At 39.4% G+C, this 20,609-nt stretch overlaps 1 non-coding gene across 1 annotated transcript; it reads left to right on the forward strand.

The window, feature by feature from the left end:
• Positions 1-2,301: 2,301 nt before the first annotated feature.
• LOC112724174 (small nucleolar RNA R71) lies at positions 2,302-2,409 on the forward strand. Its single transcript, XR_003163350.1, has one exon. It is a non-coding gene; the product is annotated as a small nucleolar RNA R71 (small nucleolar RNA).
• The last annotated feature ends 18,200 nt before the right edge of the window (positions 2,410-20,609 follow it).

The raw sequence follows: 20,609 nt of genomic DNA on the forward strand, positions 1-20,609 counted from the left end.
TGAGGAACAGCAGAGCTCCACACCTTAATCTATGGAGTGTAGAAACTCTACCGTTAAAAATACATAAGTGAAGGTCCAGGCATGGCCGAGAGGGCCAGCCCCCAAAACGTGATCAAAGGATCATAAGGTAATCCAAAGATGCCAAATACAATAGTAAAAGGTCCTATTTATAATAAACTAGCTACTAGGGTTTACATGAGTAAGTAATTGATGTATAAATCCACTTCCTGGGCCCACTTGGTGTGAGTTTGGGCTGAGCCTGAGTGTTGCACATGTAGAGGTCCTTCTTGGAGTTGAACGCCAGCTTTTGTGCCAGTTTGGGCGTTCAACTCTGGTTTTGGCTCCTTTTCTGGCGCTGGACGCCAGATTTGGGTAGAAAGCTGGCGTTGAACGCCAGTTTACGTCATCAATTCTTGGCCAAAGTATGGACTTATATATTTCTGGAAAGCCCTGGATGTCTACTTTCCAACGCAATTGGAAGCGTGCCATTTCGAGTTCTGTAGCTCCAGAAAATCCATTTTGAGTGCTGGGAGGTCAGAATCCAACAGCATCAACAGTCCTTCTTCAACCTCTGAATCTGATTTCTGCTCAAGTCCCTCAATTTCAGCCAGAAAATACCTGAAATTACAGAAAAACACAAAAACTCATAGTAAAGTCCAGAAATGTGAATTTAACATAAAAACTAATGAAAACATCCCTAAAAGTAACTAGATCCTACTAAAAGCATACTAAAAACAATGTCAAAAAGCGTATAAATTATCCGCTCATCACCTCCCAACACCAGACTTAGAGTTTGACTGTGAGGGCTCTGGTTGACTCTGTTTTGAGAGAAGCTTACTGTGCCTCTTTTCCATGTTTATAGAAGGGTAACCTTGAGTTGTAAATACAAGGGAGTCCTCATTCAATTGAAGGACTAATTCACCTCTGTCAACATCAATCACAGCTCTTGCTGTGGCTAGGAAAGGTCTTCCAAGGATGATGGATTCATCCTCATCCTTCCCAGTATCAAGGATTATGAAATCAGCAGGGATGTAAAGGCCTTCAACTTTTAGTAGCTTGCACCCCAAAGATTCCCAGTTTCTCTATTACAGAGAGGGGCATGAGGTTTATCCCTGAACCAAGGTCACACAGAGCCTTTTCAAAGATCATGTTGCCTATGGTACAAGGTATTATGAACTTTCCAAGATCCTGTTTCTTCTGAGGCAATGTCAGTTGATCCAGATCACTTAGTTCATTGGTGAACAAGGGAGGTTCATCTTCCCAAGTCTCAATACCAAATAATTTGGCATTCAGCTTCATGATTGCACCAAGGTACTTGGTAACTTGCTCTTCAGTAACATCCTCATTCTCTTCAGAAGATGAATACTCATCAGAGCTCATGAAAGGCATAAGGAGGTTCAATGGAATCTCTATGGTCTCTAGATGAGTCTCAGATTCCTTTGGTTCCTCAAAGGGAAACTCCTTATTGATCACTAGACGTCCCAGGAGGTCTTCCTCACTGGGATTTACGTCCTCCCCTTCCTCTCCAGGTTCGGCCGTGTTGACTATGTCAATGGCCTTGCACTCTCCTTTTGGATTTTCTTCTCTATTGCTTGGGAGAGTACTAGGAGGGATTTCAGTGATCCTTTTACTCAGCTGACCCATTTGTGCCTCCAAATTTCTAATGGAGGACCTTGTTTCATTCATGAAACTTACAGTGGCCTTAGATAGACCAGAGACTAAGTTTGCTAAATTAGAGGTATTTTGTTCAGAGTTCTCTGTCTGTTGCTGAGTGGATGATGGAAAAGGTTTACTATTGTTAAACCTATTTTTTCCACCATTATTAAAGCCTTGTTGAGGCTTTTGTTGATCCTTCCATGAGAGATTTGGGTGATTTCTCCATGAGGGGTTATAGGTGTTTCCATAAGGTTCACCCATGTAATTCACCTCTGCTATTGCAGGGTTTTCAGGATCATAAGCTTCTTCTTCAGAAGATGCCTCTTGAGTACTGTTGGATGCAGCTTGCATTCCATTCAGACTTTGAGAAATCATATTGACTTGCTGAGTCAATATTTTATTTTGAGCCAATATGGCATTCAGAGTATCAATTTCAAGAACTCCCTTCTTCATAGGCGTCCCATTACTCACAGGATTCCTCTCAGAAGTGTACATGAACTGGTTATTAGCAACCATGTCAATGAGTTCTTGAGCTTTTGCAGGCGTTTTCTTTAAGTGAATGGATCCACCTGCAGAGGTATCCAAGGACATTTTAGCTAATTCAGACAGACCATCATAGAATATGTCCAGGATGGTCCATTCTGAAAGCATGTCAGAAGGACACTTTTTGGTCAGTTCTTTGTATCTCTCCCAAGCTTCATAGAGGGATTCACCTTCTTTCTGTCTGAAGGTCTGAACATCCACTCTAAGCATAATCAGCTTTTGAGGAGGAAAGAACTTGGCTAAGAAAGCCTTGACCAGCTTATCCCAAGAGTTCAGGCTATCCTTAGGTTGAGAGTCCAACCATATTCTAGCTCTGTCTCTCACAGTAAAAGGGAAAAGCATGAGCCTGTAGACTTCAGGATCTACTCCATCAGTCTTAACAGTATCACATATCTGTAAGAATTCAGTTAAGAACTGAAAAGGATCTTCAGATGGAAGTCCATGAAACTTGCAGTTCTGCTGCATCAGAGAAACTAATTGAGGTTTCAGCTCAAAATTGTTTGCTCCAATGGCAGGAATGGAGATGCTTCTTCCATGTAAATTGGAATTAGGTGCAGTAAAGTCACCAAGCATCATCCTTGCATTATTATTATTTTCGGCTGCCATCTCCTCTTCCTGTTCGAAAATTTCTGAAAGGTGCTTGCTGGATTGTTGTAATTTAGCTTCTCTTAGTTTCCTCTTCAGAGTCCTTTCAGGTTCTGGATCTGCTTCAACAAGAATATTCTTGTCCTTGCTCCTGCTCATATGAAAAAGAGGGACAGAAAAGTAATAATAATAGGGGTCCTTTTTACCACAGTATAGAGGTCCCTGTGTGAGTAGAAGAAAAGAAGAAGAAAAAATTCGAACACAGATGGGAGAGGGGGTTCGAATTTGGGTGAGATGAAGTGTTAGTAGATGAATAAATAAATAGAAGGAGATAAGAGAGAGAGAGAGAATTTTCGAAAATAATTTTTGAAAAAGAGTTAGTGATTTTCGAAAATAGTTTTTGAAAAAGGTTAGTAATTTTCGAGAATTAAAATCAAAAATTAAAATAATTAGTTGATTAAAAAGAAATTTTGAAAAAGAGGGAAGATATTTTCGAAAATTAGAGAGAGAAGGAGTTAGTTAGGTAGTTTTGAAAAAGATAAGAAACAAACAAAAAGTTAGTTAGTTAGTTGAAACAAATTTGAAAATCAATTTTGAAAAGATAAGAAGATAAGAAGTTAGAAAGGATATTTTAAAATCAAATTTTGAAAAAGATAAGCTAAAGAGATATTTTTGAAAAGATATGATTGAAATTAGTTTTGAAAAAGATTTGATTTTTAAAATCACAATTAATGACTTGATTCACAAGAAATCACAAGATATGATTCTAGAACTCAAAGTTTGAATCTTTCTTAATAAGCAAGTAACAAACTTGAAAGTTTTGAATCAAAACATTAATTGATGATATTATTTTCGAAAATTAGGAGATAAAGATAAGAAAAAGATTTTTGAAAAAGATTTTTAAAATTTTCGAAAATAAATAAGAAAAGTGAAAAATATTTGATTTTTGAAAAAGATTTTGAAAAAGATAAGATTTTTAAATTGAAAATTTGATTTGACTCATAAAAACAACTAGATTTTAAAAAGTTTTGAAAAAGTCAACTCAAATTTTCGAAATTTATGAGTGAAAAAGGGAAAGATATTTTTTTATTTTTGAATTTTTAATGATGAGAGGGAAAAACATGAAAAATACTCAATGCATGAAAATTTTGGATCAAAACAATGAATGCATGCAAGAATGCTATGAATGTCAAGATGAACACCAAGAACACTTTGAATGTCAAGATGAACATCAAGAACTTATTTTTGAAAAATTTTTAATGCAAAGAAAACATGCAAGACACCAAACTTAAAAATTTTTCATGTATAGACACTATGAATGCAAGAATGCATATGAAAAACAAGAAAAAACACAAAACATGAAAACATCAAGATCAAACAAGAAGACTTACCAAGAACAACTTGAAAATCATGAAGAACACTATGAATGCATGAATTTTTCGAAAAATGCAAGATGAATATGCAATTGACACCAAACTTTCAACTTGACTCAAGACTCAAACAAGAAACATGAAATATTTTTTATTTTTATGAATTTTTTTATTTTTTTTGGATTTTTGTATATTTTTTTTTCGAAAAAAACATATAGGAAAAAGAAAATAAGGATTTCAAAATTTTTTAATATGAATTCCAGGAATCTTGTATTCTTAGTCTAAAGCTCCAATCCGAGGGTTAGGCATGGCTTAATAGCCAGCCAAGCTTTAGTATGTAACTCAGACATGCCACGGCTGACATTCCAATTAACTTGCCTCTATGCTGATGGTTGGAAGCCCCTATCCAAAAGAATTAGACATGGCTTTATAGCTAGCCAGGCTTCAACATGCTTCATGAAACTCTAGAATTCATTCTTAAAAATTCTGAAAAAAAATATATTTTTGAAAAGATTTATTTTTTTATTTTTTTTCGAAAACAGATGAGAAATTTTTGAAAGGTTTTTGAAAAATTTTTGAAAATAAAACAAAAAGAAAATTACCTAATCTGAGCAACAAAATGAACCGTCAGTTGTTCAAACTCGAACAATCCCCGGCAACGGCGCCAAAAACTTGGTGCACGAAATTGTGATCTCAGGCAACGGCGCTAAAAACTCTGTACGCACGTCTTAATAAATCGTTTTTCATTCACAACTTCGATACAAATAACCAGCAAGTGCACTGGGTCATCCAAGTAATAAACCTTACGTGAGTAAGGGTCGATCCCACGGAGATTGTCGGCTTGAAGCAAGCTATGGTCACCTTGTAAATCTCAGTCAGGCGGATATCAAATAGTTATGGAGTTTTCGAATATTAATAATAAATAGATAGAAAATAAGGATAGAAACACTTATGTATATCATTGGTGAGAATTTCAGATAAGTGTATAGAGATGCTTTCGTTCCTCTAAACCTCTGCTTTCCTGCTGTCTTCGTCCAATCAGTCTTACTCCTTTCCATGGCTGGCTTTATGTAAGGACATCACCGTTGTCAATGGCTACTTTTAATCCTCTCTGGAAAATGGTCTGATGCGCTGTCACTGCATGGCTAATCGTCTGGAGGCATCACCCTTGTCAATGGCTGCATCCCATCCTCTTGTGAAAATGGTCCAAATGCTCTATCACAGCACGGCTAATCATCTGAGGTTCTCGATCATACTGGAATAGGATTCACCCTCCTTTTGCGTCTGTCACTACGCCCAGCACTCGCGAGTTTGAAGTTCGTCACAGTCATTCAATCCCAGAGTCCTACTCGGAATACCACAGACAAGGTTTAGACTTTCCGGACTCTCATGAATGCCGCCATCAATCTAGCTTATACCACGAAGATTCTGATTAAGAGATCCAAGAGATACTCATTCAATCTAAGGTGGAACGGAAGTGGTTGTCAGGCACGCGTTCGTGGGGGAATGATGATGATTGTCACGTTCATCACATTCAGATTGAAGTGCGAATGAATATCTTAGAAGCGGAATAAGTTGAATTGAATAGAAAAATAGTAGTACTTTGCATTAATCTTTGAGGAACAGCAGAGCTCCACACCTTAATCTATGGAGTGCAGAAACTCTACTGTATGAAAATACATAAGTGATAATGGTTCAGGCATGGCCGAATGGCCAGCCCCCATGAAAGTCTAAGATAGCATAAAACTGATCAAAGATGTCTAATACAATAGTAAAAAGTACTATTTATACTAAACTAGTTACTAGGGTTTACAGAAGTAAGTAATTGATGCATAAATCCACTTCCGGGGCCCACTTGGTGTGTGCTTGGGCTGAGCTTGAATGTTACACGTGTAGAGGTCAATCTTGGAGTTGAACGCCAGTTTGTAACGTATTTCTGGCGTTCAACTCTGGCTTGTGACGTGTTTCTGGCGTTTAACTCTAGACAGCAGCGTAGAACTGGCGTTCAACGCCCTTTTACGTCGTTTAAACTCGGCCAAAGTATGGACTATTATATATTTCTGGAAAGCCCTGGATGTCTACTTTCTAAAGCAATTGGAAGCGCGCCAGTTTGAGTTCTGTAGCTCCAGAAAATCCACTTTGAGTGCAGAGAGGTCAGAATCCAACAGCATCAGCAGTCCTTCTTCAACCTCTGAATCTGATTTTTGCTCAAGTCCCTCAATTTCAGCCAGAAAATACCTGAAATCATAGAAAAACACACAAACTCATAGTAATGTCCAGAAATGTGAATTTAACATAAAAACTAATGAAAATATCCCTAAAAGTAACTAGATTCTACTAAAAACATACTAAAAACAATGCCAAAAAGCGTATAAATTATCCGCTCATCACAACACCAAACTTAAATTGTTGCTTGTCCCCAAGCAACTGAAAATCAAATAGGATAAAAAGAAGAGAATATACTATAAATTCCAAACTATCAATGAAACATAGCTCCAATTAAATGAGTGGGACTTGTAGCTTTTTGCCTCTTGAATAGTTTTGGCATCTCACTTTATCCATTGAAGTTCATAATGATTGGCATATATAGGAACTCAGAGTTCAGATAGTGTTATTGATTCTCCTAGTTCAGTATGATGATTCTTGAACACAGCTATTTTATGAGTCTTGGCCGTGGCCCTAAGCACTTTGTTTTCCAGTATTACCACCGGATACATAAATGCCACAGACACATAACTGGGTGAACCTTTTCAGATTGTGACTCAGCTTTGCTAAAGTCCCCAATTAGAGGTGTCCAGGGTTCTTAAGCACACTCTTCTTTTGCTTTGGACCTTGACTTTAACCGCTCAGTCTCAAGTTTTCACTTGACACCTTCACGCCACAAGCACATGGTTAGGGACAGCTTGATTTAGCCGCTTAGGCCAGGATTTTATTCCTTTAGGCCCTCCTATCCACTGAAGCTCAAAGCCTTGGGATCCTTTTTATTTACTCTTGCCTTTTGGTTTTAAGGGTTATTGGCTTTTTGCTCTTGCCTCTTGGTTTTAAGAGCTTTTGGCTTTTTCTGCTTGCTTTTTCTCTCTTTTTTTTTCTTTCTATTTTTTTCGCTATTTTTTTTTCTGCAAGCTTTGTTCTTTGTACTTTTTCTTGCTTCAAGAATCATTTTTATGATTTTTCAGATTATCAAATAACATGTCTCCTTATCATCATTCTTTCAAGAGCCAACATATTTAACATTCTTAAACAACAACTTCAAAAGACATATGCACTGTTCAAGCATTCATTCAGAAAACAAGAAGCATTGTCACCACATCAATATAATTAAACTAAGTTCAAGGATAAATTCGAAACTCATGTACTTCTTGTTCTTTTGAATTAAAACAATTTTCATTTAAGAGAGGTGATGGATTCATAGGACATTCACAACTTTGAGTATGAACTATTATATATTGCTGGAAAGCCCTGGATGTCTACTTTCCAACGCAATTGAGAGCGCACCATTTGGAGTTCTGTAGCTCCAGAAAATAAATTCTCGTTCATGGAAGGCAGTCTTGAATCTCTTCTTGTCGAAAGGAATGTTCTCCATTGGTTCCTTCCTCTTCTGCCTCTTGGAGCTTGATGATGCCATGACTTCGGGTTGCTATGTGAGGGGATTGGAAGGTAAGGAGAGATGAGGAATTTGGTTGGTTAGGATGAGGTGTGATGAAGAGGTTTTGGACGCCGAAAGTGTGGAGTGTGGAGAGTAGGAATTTGAGTGTGAGGGGTAAGTATGCACTAGGACTCACTTATATAGGGTGATTGTGAGTGAATGGAGGGCGTGGATTGATGGAATGGTTGCTTGATGGACGGTTGGGGTTGTGCATGAAGAAAGGACAAGGATCATCATTTAGTGAGGTTTATTGGTTCGGTCTTCAAGAGTCTCCTTTCTTCAATGTTGCATGGCAACATTTTCCAATGCATTCCTTCTTGAGACAAGTGTGTAGTTTCTCTTCATGAAGTGGCCGAACCTTTCCACTTTAATTGTCCAATCAATCTCCTTCAATGCTCCTCTCCTTTTCCCTATAAAATAAGAAAAATTAATTTCCTAAAATGTATTTAAACTTTACGGCTAGAATAATAAAAAGAAGAAAATATTTTGTTTATTCATGAACTCCAACTAACTAACTAACTGTGTATCCTTATATGCACATTGGTGGCACCATGGGGTGACACCAAACTTAGTTTGGAGCACTGTGATCAAAAGTCTTGTTCAAAGTTCCAAGACTAGCATGCTCTCAGTTGCATTCATGCTTTCTTGGCGCGCTTTAAACACCAAACTTGTTCTTCACTATATACTGCAATATAAGGATTTCACCAAGTGTTTGTCAAGTTTGGGATGGAATTCATGAATATTGACTTATTCACTAGTAAAAGCTCATAAAACATGGGTTGCCTCCCATGAAGCGCTTCTTTAGCGTCACTAGCTTGACGTTTCTCCTTCATCAGGGAGGTTGATAATGCTTCAAGTCCTCCCCTCTTACCTTGGACTTATATCCATTGAATGTATCATTGATCTTTACATGTTCCAAGGAGAGAACTCTGTTGATAGTGAAGACCTTAGGTAACTGAGATGGTATAGTGGGGAGATTAGGGGGGATATTTAGGAAGTAAGCTGAGATCACTTTATCTCCTGGAAAGAAGTCCTCTGTAGGGATCTTCTTGTTCCTCCACCCTCTTGGTACCTTCTTCTTTGTCTCTTTTGATGTTGCCTTGCTCTTGGTGACTTCTTCTTCTAAGGGAATTTTGTTGTTGTCTTCACATGTCTCTGGTGGTTTAGGTTCCTCCAGCTTTTCCTTGAGTTGTGACAACTGCTTACTTCCTTGTTCATCAACCAAGGGCTTTCCCAGATGGGTTGGTTGTGTTTCAGTGCTTGCTTCCTCTGTCAGCATCTCATTATGATCTTTGCTTGATTCTTTGTTTTCTTGGGCTGCTTCTTGTGAGAGTTTGAAGACATTAAAGCTGAGTCGTTCATCATGGATCCTCAATATTAGCTCCCCTCGCTCCACATCTATGAGTGCTCTGGCTGTAGCTAGGAATGGTCTTCCCAATATGATTGGGTGAGTGTGACTCTCTTCCATGTCCAAGATGACAAAGTCTGTGGGAAGAAAGTATTTTTCAACCTTTAACAACACATTTTCCACCACCCCTATTGCTTGTTTTTGAGTTTTGTCAGCCAGCCTGATGACTACATCTGTGGGCAATATCTCATTGATCTGCAGCCTCTTCACCAGTGATAAGGGCATTAAGTTGATGCTTACTCCCAAATCGCAGAGTGCTCTATCAAACATTGTTTCCCCTATGGCACAGGGGACATGAAAACTCCCTGGATCTTTTCTTTTCGTAGGCAACTGTGGTTGAATGAGTGCACTGCACTCCTTGTTCATCACTATAATTTGGCCTCCCTTGAGTGAGCTTTTCCTGGGAAGCATCTCCTTCATATACTTGATGTATGCAGGCATTTGTTGAATAGTCTTGATGAATGGTATGTTGACATGCAGAGATGCAAACAAATCTAGAAACCTTGAGTATATTCTCTTCTCCACAGCACCATTGAGCAGTTGAAGAAAAAGTGCATAGAGTCTCAGCAGCTCCTGTTGTGAGATTTCTGATTCTTGATGATCTTTTTCCTTCTTCTCTACTGAGGTATCTTCAGGTTGTTCTGACAGCTTGCTTGGCTTGTCCTCAGTCTCCTTATCACTTATAGTGACCATCTTGCAATCTTCCCATCTTACCTTCTTTGTTTCACCTCTCGGATTCTTCTCTGTGTCACTTGGGAATCCATCTGTGGGTTTGGAAATTTGCTCAGAGAGGTACCCCACTTGAGATTCTAACCTCTTGATTGTGTCTCCCTGGTTCTTGAAACTGGCTCGCACTTCTTCCTTGAAAACCTTGTTGTCTTGAATCTCCTTGCCTATGTCTTCAAGTAGATTCTCAATTCTTGAGATTCTTTCATCTAATGATGATAGGTCAGGCTGAGGAGGGTTATTCTGGCCTTGATATGAATATGGAGAGGTGTTGTTATGGGGGTGTTGATATGGTCTAGATGTGAAGTGTTGGTGGGTTGCATTGTTTGGATTTGGGCGTCTTTGATCAAGGCTTTGGTCTTGTTGATTTTCCCATCCAAAGTTTGGGTGATTCCTCCATCCAGGGTTGTAGGTCTTGGAGTATGGATCATGGTTTTGCCTAGGTGAATTCCCAATGTAGTTGGCTTGCTCCTGAATACCCTCTGCTTCTTCATTCACTCCTTCTTGGGTTGTTGATGAAGTGGAGATTGCTGCTACTTGGTTCCTCTCCATCTTCTTGGTGAGGTCAGCCAGCTGCTGGGTAATAAGCTTGTTTTGGGCTAGCAGAGTATCTACATTGTTTAGCTTCATTACTCCTCTTGTGTTCCCTCTTTCGGAAGCATAAAAGTAGTCATTCTCTGCTACATTTTCAATGACATCTATGGCCTCATCAATGGTCTTCTTCTTATTCAAAGATCCTCCGGATGAATGGTCTACTGCCTTCTTTGACTCATAGGAGAGCCCTTCATAGAAAATGTGCAGCTGCACCCATTCATTGAACATATCTGGTGGGCACCTCCTTGTTAGGTCTTTAAACCTCTCCCATGCTTTATATAGAGTCTCACCATCTTGTTGCCTGAAAGTTTGGACCTCAGCTCTCAGCCTATTGATTCGTTGAGGAGGGTAAAATCTTGCTAAGAATTTGTTCACCATATCTTCCCAAGTTGTCAAGCTCTCCTTCGGGAAAGACTCCAGCCACTTGGCTGCCATATCCTTGAGTGAGAATGGAAATAAGAGCAGTCTATAGGCGTCAGGATGAACACCATTAGACTTCACTGTGTCACATATTCTCAGGAAGGTGGTTAGATGTTGATTGGGGTCTTCTTGGACACTTCCTCCGAACGAACAGTTGTTCTGAACAAGGGTGATGAGATGTGGTTTTAGTTCAAAATTGTTGGCATGGATGGTTGGCTTTTGAATGCTACTTCCACAGTTTCCTGGGTTTGGATTGATGTAAGAGCCTAAAACTCTTCTATCCTCCCTAGCATGATTTGCTCGACCTCTTCCTCCATGGTTGTGAGTCTCTTCTTCATGATGGTTTTCCATGTTTTCTTCCATGTTTGGTTCAAAGTATTCCTCAAAGTGTTCCTCCTTTTCTTCAGCACCAACTACACGTTTTTTTCTTGCCTCCCTCCTTAGTCTAAGGAAGGTTCTCTCAGGTTCAGAATCAAAGGAAGTTGAAGCCCCGCTTCTTCTCCCTGTCATACAACCAACAAGTACAAGCAAAGAGAATAGGTGCAGAAAGTATATCTGTCAGAATTACTGTTAGTGTGAGTGATGCAATATATCAAACAGTTAGTGGGTTAGTGAAATGAATGGTAAATGACAAAGAAAAAGTAGGGGGAAGGGAAGAAATTAACTAAAACAGAAAGTAAATGACTCAAACAGAAAATTAAATCAAACAAAAAATAAAATGCTCAATCTAGTTATCCTCCAATTTAATCATTGTTGATGCATAATCAATCCCCGGCAATGGCGCCATAAACTTGATGCACGGAAAACTTGTCTCATAACAAATTTCCTTCGGCAAGTGTACCAAATTTGTCGTCAAGTAAAAACTCACAATAGAGTGAGGTCGAATCCCACAAGGATTGATTGATCAAGCAACTTTAATTAGAGGAATGTTCTAGTTGAGCGAATCAGAATTTGAGTTGAGAATTGCAGAAAATTAAATGGCGGGAAAGTAAATAACAGAAAGGTAAATGCTAGAAATAAGAGCAAAAAGTAAATGACTGAAAGTAAAGTGCAGAATTGTAAATGGGAATGGGGGAATTGCTCATGAAAGTAAATGACAGAAAATAAAGAGAATGGGTAAGATCAGAAATGGGGAGTTCATTGGGCTTAGGAGATGTTGCATTCTCCGGATCAATTTCATTTTCATCTCTTCCTCAATCAATGCAATCATTGATCTCCTTGGCAATCTTAAGTGATTGAATTACAATTTCTTGTAATTCAATCTCTCAAATCTTGATCAATAGCCAATTCTTTGGTCAATTGCTCATGAGAAGAGATGAAGTATGGTCACTGATTATACCACATGCATTTCCCAAATCAAGTGTTGAGAGAATTATAGTCACATATCCATCTAAACCCAATTTGGTCCAGCATGAGAAAGCATTTCTAGCCTGATCTCTTCATTCCTCTTTCAAGGTTCAGAAGAGATCCAAGTATGAATAGCTTCTTTTCCAAGATAACTACCCAATTGGATGAAGATCGAAAGCTTTCAAGTAAAATCAAGAGAAAAGATAGAAGAAGAATAATGAAAACTAGTATTGATCCATCAAATTACAACAGAGCTCCCTAACCCAATGAAAGGGGTTTAGTTGTTTATAGCTCTGGAAAATGAAAACAAAGATGGAGAATATATGATGATACTAGAAGTGTAGAGAAAGTAAATACAGAGAGTAGTTCTATGCCCAGAGGCTCCCTATAATTTCCAACTCTCAAAATAATTCAAAGCTACTCCTATATATACTACTCTTCTGTTCTTCTAGTTGATTCTTCAAGTCTTGGGTATGGGCCTTTGGATCTTGAGTTTGAAGCAGTTTTCTTCTTCATTGGGCTTAGCTTTACTTGCAGAGAGAAAGTGTGAAGTGGGCAGAGACTTTTAGCTCAGGAAGTTAGTGGTGTTAACGTTCAGTGAAAATGTGGGTTCGAGAACGTTAGTGACAATCACCTTTTTCACTAACGTTCCTCACCAAAGTTAAGAGCCACGTTAACCTCAACGTTAGTGGCACAAACGTTGCCACTAATGTTTCCACTATGTCCTTCGCACACGTTATTGGGACTCAACTTTCCCAATAACGTTTAGGATTCTCCCCCTTCCCTACGTTAGTGTTCACGTTAACTTAGTTAACGTAGCTCTTTTAACGTAGGCTTGCCAACCTTCGAGAACGTTAGTGACACTTACCATTGTCACTAACGTTCCAATGTGCCCCTAATTCTCACATTAGAGTCCACGTTAACTAGGTTAATGTGGCTTCTAACGTGGCCATGCTAGCCATCTCCAACGTTAGTGACAAAGTTGAGTGTCACTAACATTGGCTCAACATTCCCTTATCCACGTTAGCTTCCACGTTAACTAAGTTAACGTGGGAGTTAACGTGGCTCATGGTGGCATGTGTGGGCTCCTTCCAACGTTAGTGACAATGTTGGGTGTCACTAACGTTGGCGTCACCTCCCTTCTTCACGTTAACTTCCACGTTAACTAAGTTAACGTGGGAATTAACGTGGCTTATTGGGGCTTGTGTGGGTTCCTTCCAACGTTAGTGACAATGTTTGGTGTCACTAACGTTGTCGACCACCTTGTTTCCTCACGTTAGCTTCCACGTTAACTAGGTTAACATGGGAGTTAACGTGGCTTAATGTGACTTGGCCAACGTTAGTGATAATGTTGAATGTCACTAACGTTGGCTTCCCCCCTTTCTTCTTAACGTTAGAGGCCACGTTAACTAAGTTAACGTGGTGACTAACGTGGCCACTTATGAGCTTGGTCCAACGTTAGTGATAATGTTAAGTGTCACTAACGTTGGCTCCATTTCTTTTCTTCCACGTTAGAGTTCACGTTAACTTAGTTAACGTGACTCTTAACGTGGGCAATGATGGCTTCGAAAGCGTTATTGGCAATGACTTTTCTCATTAACTTTGCAAGTTACTCCCATTCCACGTTAGTGTCAACGTTAGTGTAACTAACTTTGCCACTAATGTGTTTCTTCTTTGCTTCCTTTGTCCTGAAATCAAGCAATAAAGTGCATCAAAGTTCTAGTCCAAGTCATGGGAAATGCAACATTCAATTTGTCCTTAAAGTCATGCAAAAATCCTCATGAAATCATGTAAAGTGCACAATGTATGCTTGAATCCAGATGTAAGTGAATATGTACCCAAAACTAGCTTATTTCCTAAGGAAATGCATGAAGCTACCCTAAAACAGTAAAGAAAAGGTCAGTGAAACTGGCCAAAATGCCCTGGCATCAGCCGTCTAGCTTGCCGAGTGTGTAACAAAGTTATTTCAATCTCAAGGTCAAGCTCGGCTAAACTAGAGTTCGGTTGAGACCGAGTCATCAAACTTGGAAGTTATAGCACATGCATAAAAGAAATCTAAACTACAACTAAGTATTGAAAGCGAGTAAACTATCTACACTATTCACATATTCACATAACCAATATCAAGGCATACGTTGCAACCATTCCCCGGCAACGGCGCCAAAAATTTGATAAACAAAGACTATCGTCGGTGAAGAATTTCACAAAATATTCGCGTAGCAAGTATAGCCCTCAACCGACAAATGATCCTCGAATCAAATTTTAATGGTTTTGGTTGTCACAAAGTTCAACCCCAACAAAAGTAACCGAAGTATTCAAACCTCGGGTCATCTCACAAGGAATGGGCAAACATGTGCATCAACATTGATTAGAATTCTGGGGTTGGAAGTCATGATTAAGAAATTAAACTAATAGACCTAACAAGCAAGAAATCTTAAAATGCAAGAAATTAAATCAAGTAACTAAAACAAAGCGTGAGCGATTCCAACTAATAAGAGAACATTCAATATGATTCTACTCTAAAACTAAACAAGTAATTATAACTAGGATTAAGCAATTGAGATTTTTGGGTTTCAAATATGAATAATAAAAGCAACTCTTGGCTAGGCATAGGACTTGGGATCACTATCCTTGTCTAATAACCAAATGTTGACAATTGTGAGGAACCAAGCTCATTAAGTTTACTTCTATACTTGAAGATCAAATGGCTTGGTTGAAGAGAGAACTTTTGCGTGGTCTAGAAATTCGCAGATAAATCCTCGTTGCAGGTATAGCTTCTAAACCAACAAAAGTCCTTTCTTACAAACGATTTGGTAGTCACAAGTAACAAACCCCTTTAAAATTGATAACCGAAGTATTTAAACCTCGGGTCGTTGGTGCACGAAATTGTGATCATCAATGGCGCCAACAACTTGGTACGCACAATTGTAATCTCAACTCTTTATCACAAGTGCACTGGGTCGTCCAGGTAATAAACCTTACGCGAGTAAGGGTCGATCCCACGGAGATTGTCGGCTTGAAGCAAGCTATGGTCATCTTGTAAATCTCAGTCAGGCGGATTCAAATGGTTATGGAGGATTGATAATTAAAAGATGAATAAAACATAAAATAAAGATAGAGATACTTATGTAATTCATTGGTGAGAATTTCAGATAAGCGTATGAAGATGCTTTGTTCCTCTGAACCTCTGCTTTCTCATTGCCTTCTTCTAATCATTCATACTCCCTTCCATGGCAAGCTTTATGTTGGGCATCACCGTTGTCAATGGCTACTTCCCGTCCTCTCAGTGAAAATATTCTACGCACGCTGTCACCGCACGGCTAATCATCTGTCGGTTCTCGATCATGTTGGAATAGGATCCATTGATCCTTTTGCGTCTGTCACACGCCCAACACTCGCGAGTTTGAAGCTCGTCACAGTCATCCCTTCCCAGATCCTACTCAGAATGCCACAGACAAGGTTTAGACATTCTGGATCTCAGGAATGGCTGCCAATAATTCTAGCCTATACCACGAAGGTTCTAATCTTAGATTAGAAACCCAAGAGATACACATTCAAGCTTGTTTGCATGTAGAACAGAAGTGGTTGTCAGGAACGTGTTCATAGATGAGAATGGTGATGACTGTCACATAATAATCACATTCATCATGTTCTTGTGTGCGAATGAATATCTTAGAGAAGAAGTAGGCGTGAATTGAATAGAAAAACAGTAGTACTTTGCATTAATTCATGAAGAACAGCAGAGCTCCACACCTTAATCTATGGAGTGTAGAAACTCCACCGTTTAAAATACAAAAGTGATAATGGTAGTCATTGGCTTCGGCCCCAGAGTGGGAATCCGAAGAACCAAGATTTAAAATACAATAGTAAAAGGTCCTATTTATAGAGAACTAGTAGCCTAGGGTTTATAGAAATAAGTAATTAATGCAGAAATCTTCTTCTGGGCCCACTTGGTGTGTGCTTGAGCTGAGCATTGAAGCTTTCACATGTAGAGACTTTTCTTGGAGTTAAACGCCAGCTTTTGTGCCAGTTTGGGCGTTTAACTCCAGCTTTTGTGCCAGTTCTGGCGTTTTGACGCCAGAATTCTTAAGCTGACTTGGAACGCCAGTTTGGGCCATCAAATCTTGGGCAAAGTATGAACTATTATATATTGCTGGAAATCCCAGGATGTCTACTTTCCAACGCAATTGAGAGCGCGCCAATTGGACTTTTGTAGCTCCAGAAAATCCACTTCGAGTGCAGGGAGGTCAGAATCCAACATCATCTGTAGTCCTTTTTCAGCCTCTGAATCAGATTTTTGCTTAGGTCCCTCAATTTCAGCCAGAAAATACCTGAAATCACAGAAAAACACACAAACTCATAGTAAAGTCTAGAAATGTGATTTTTAAATAAAAACTAATAAAAATATAATAAAAACTAACTAAAATATACTAAAAACATACTAAAAACAATGCCAAAAAGCGTATAAATTATCCGCTCATCACAACACCAAACTTAAATTGTTGCTTGTCCCCAAGCAACTGAAAATCAAATAGGATAAAAGAAGAGAATATACAATGAATTCCAAAAACATCTATGAAGATCAGTATTAATTAGATTAGCGGGGCTTTTAGCTTTTTGCTTCTGAACAGTTTTGGCATCTCACTTTATCCCTTGAAGTTCAGAATGATTGGCATCTATAGGAGCTTAGAATCCAGATAGTGTTATTGATTTTCCTAGTTAAGTATGTTGATTCTTGAACACAGCTACTTTATGAGTCTTGGCCGTGACCCTAAGCATTTTGTTTTCCAGTATTACCACTGGATACATAAATGCCACAGACACATGACTTGGTGAACCTTTTCAGATTGTGACTCAGCTTTGCTAAAGTCCATAGTGAGAGGTGTCCAAGGCTCTTAAGCACACTCTTTTTGCTTTGGACCATGACTTTAACCGCTCAGTCTCAAGTTTTCACTTGACACCCTCACGCCACAAGCACATGGTTAGGGACAGCTTGGTTTAGCCGCTTAGGCCAGGATTTTATTCCTGTGGGCCCTCCTATCCACTGATGCTCAAAGCCTTGGATCCTTTTTATTTTACCCTTGCCTTTTCGTTTAAAGGGGTATTGGCTTTTTCCGCTTGCTTTTTTTTCGCATATATATATTTTTTCTGCAAGCTTTTCACTGCTTTTTCTTGCTTTAAGAATCAATTTTATGATTTTTCAGATTATCAAATAACATTTCTCTTTTTCCATCATTCTTTCAAGAGCCAACAATTTTAACATTCATGAACAACCAAATTCAAAAATATGCACTGTTCAAGCATTCATTCAGAAAGACAAAAGTATTGCCACCACATCAAAATAATTAATCTGTTATAAAATTCGAAATTCATACACTTCTTATTCTTTTTCAATTAAAACATTTTTCATTTTAAGAAAGGTGATGGATTCATTTTCATAGCTTTAAGGCATAGACACTTAGACACTAGTGATCATATAATAAAGACACAAACATAAATACACATAAAGCATAAAAATTCAAAAAACAAAAAATAAAGAACAAGGAGATTAAAGAACGGGTCCACCTTAGTGATGGCGGCTTGTTCTTCCTCTCGAAGGTCTAATGGAGTGCTTGAGCTCCTCAATGTCTCTTCCTTGCCTTTGTTGCTCCTCTCTCATGACTCTTTGGTCTTCTCTAATTTTATGGAGGAGGATGGAATGCTCTTGGTCATGTTGGAACTTAATTCTCCTAGGGAGGTGTTTGATTTGCTCCCAATAGTTTTGTAGAGGAAAATGTATCCCTTGAGGCATCTCAGAGATTTCATGATGAGAAATTTCCTTATGCTCATGGTGAGGTTCTCTTACTTGCTCCATCCTTTTCTTAGTGATGGGCTTATCCTCATCAATGAGAATGTCTTCCTCTATGTCAATTCTAGCTGAATTACAGAGGTGACAAATGAGGTGAGGGAAGGCTAACCTTGCCAAAGTAGAGGACTTGTCCGCCACCTTGTAGAGTTCTTGGGAGATAACCTCATGAACTTCTACTTCCTCTCTAGTCATGATGCTATGAATCATGATGGCTCGGTCTATAGTAACTTCAGATCGGTTGCTAGTGGGAATGATTGAGCGTTGGATAAACTCCAACCATCCCCTAGCCACGGGCTTGAGGTCATGCCTTCTTAGTTGAACCGGCTTCCCTCTTGAATCTCTCTTCCATTGAGCGCCCTCTTCACAAATGTCTATGAGGACTTGGTCCAACCTTTGATCAAAGTTGACCCTTCTAGTGTAGGGGTGTGCATCTCCTTGCATCATGGGCAAGTTGAATGCCAACCTTACATTCTCCGGACTAAATCTAAGCATTTCCCCCGAACCATTGTAAGCCAATTCTTTGGGTCCGGGTTCACACTTTGATCATGGTTCTTGGTGATCCATGCATTGGCATAGAACTCTTAAACCATTAAGATTCCGACTTGTTGAATGGGATTGGTGAGAACTTTCTAACCTCTTCTTCGAATCTCATGTCGGATTTCCGGATATTCACCCTTTTTTAGTTTGAAAGGGACCTCGGGGATCACCTTCTTCTTGGTCACAACTTCATAGAAGTGGTCTTGGTGCACCCTTGAGATGAATCTCTCCATCTCCCATGACTCGGAGGTGGAAGATTTTGCCTTCCCTTTCCTCTTTCTAGAGGTTTCTCCGGCCTTAGGTGCCATAAATGGTTATGAAAAAACAAAAAGCAACACTTTTACCACACCAAACTTAGAAGGTTTGCTCATCCTCAAGAAAAAGAAGAAAGAAGAGAGTAGAAGAAGAAGGAATAGAGGAGATGGAGGGGGCTTAGTGTTTCGGCCAAGGGGGAGAAGTAGTGTGTATGTTGTATGAAAATGAAGGAGTGAAGATGGGTTTATATAGGAGTGGAGAGGGGGGTATGGTTCGGCTATTATGGGTGGGTTTAGGTGGGAAAGTGGTTTGAATTTGAATGGTGAGGTATGTGGGGTTTTATGTAAGATGGATGTGAGTGGTAAAGAGAATGGTGGGATTTGATAGGTGAGGGGTTTTTTGGGAAGAGGTATTGAGGTGATTGGTGAATGGGTGAAGAAGAGAGAGAGAGGTGGGGTAGGTGGGGATCCTGTGGGGTCCACAGATCCTGAGGTGTCAAGGATTCTTCATCCCTGCACCATGTGGCGTGCAAAACGCCCCTTGCTGCCAATCCTGGCGTTAAACGCCAAGCTGCTGCCCATTTCTGGTGTTTAACGCCAACTTCTTGCCCATTCCTGGCGTTAAACGCCAGTCTGGTGCCTATTTCTGGCGTTGAACGCCCAGAATGGTGCCAGACTGGGCGTTTAACGCCCATTCTGCTACCCTTACTGGCGTTTAAACACCAGTAAGTTTCTCCTCCAGGGTGTTCTGTTTTTGCTTTTTCAATTGTTTTTTTTTTACTTCACATGATCATCAACCTACAGAAAACATAAAATAACAAAAGAAAATAGAAATTTAACATAGATAATTAAAGATTGGGTTGCCTCCCAACAAGCGCTTCTTTAATGTCAATAGCTTGACAGTGGGCTCTCATAGAGCCTCACAGATGTTTAGAGCAATGTTGGAACCTCCCAACACCAAACTTTAGAGTTTGAATGTGGGGGTTCAACACCAAACTTAAAGTTTGGTTGTGGCCTCCCAACACCAAACTTAGAGTTTGACTGTGGTGGCTCTGTTTGACTCTGTATTGAGAGAAGCTCTTCATGCTTCCTCTCCATAGTTACAGAGGGATATCCTTGAGCTTTAAACACAAGGGGGTCTTCATTCACTTGAATGATCAATTCTCCTCTGTCAACATCAATTACAGCTTTTGCTGTGGCTAGGAAGGGTCTGCCAAAGATGATGGATTCATCCATACACTTCCCAGTCTCTAGGATTATGAAATCAGCAGGGATGTAGTGGACTTCAACCTTTACCAAGACATCCTCTACAAGTCCATAAGCCTATTTCCTTGAATTGTCTGTCATCTCTAGTGAGATTCTTGCAGCTTGTACCTCAATGATCCCTAGCTTCTCCATTATAGAGAGAGGCATGAGGTTTATACTTGACCCTAGGTCACACAAAGCCTTCTCAAAGGTCCTGGTGCCTATGGTACAAGGTATTGAGAACTTCCCAGGATCTTGTCTCTTTTGAGGTAATCTCTGCCTAGTCAAGTCATCCAGTTCTTTGGTGAGCAAGGGGGGTTCATCCTCCCAAGTCTCATTACGAAATAACTTGGCATTTAGTTTCATGATTGCTCCAAGGTACTTAGCAACTTGCTCTTCAGTAACATCTTCATCCTCTTCAGAGGAAGAA

The sequence above is a fragment of the Arachis hypogaea genome, chromosome 11, assembly GCF_003086295.3.
Source record: "Arachis hypogaea cultivar Tifrunner chromosome 11, arahy.Tifrunner.gnm2.J5K5, whole genome shotgun sequence".
Lineage (NCBI taxonomy): Eukaryota > Viridiplantae > Streptophyta > Magnoliopsida > Fabales > Fabaceae > Arachis > Arachis hypogaea.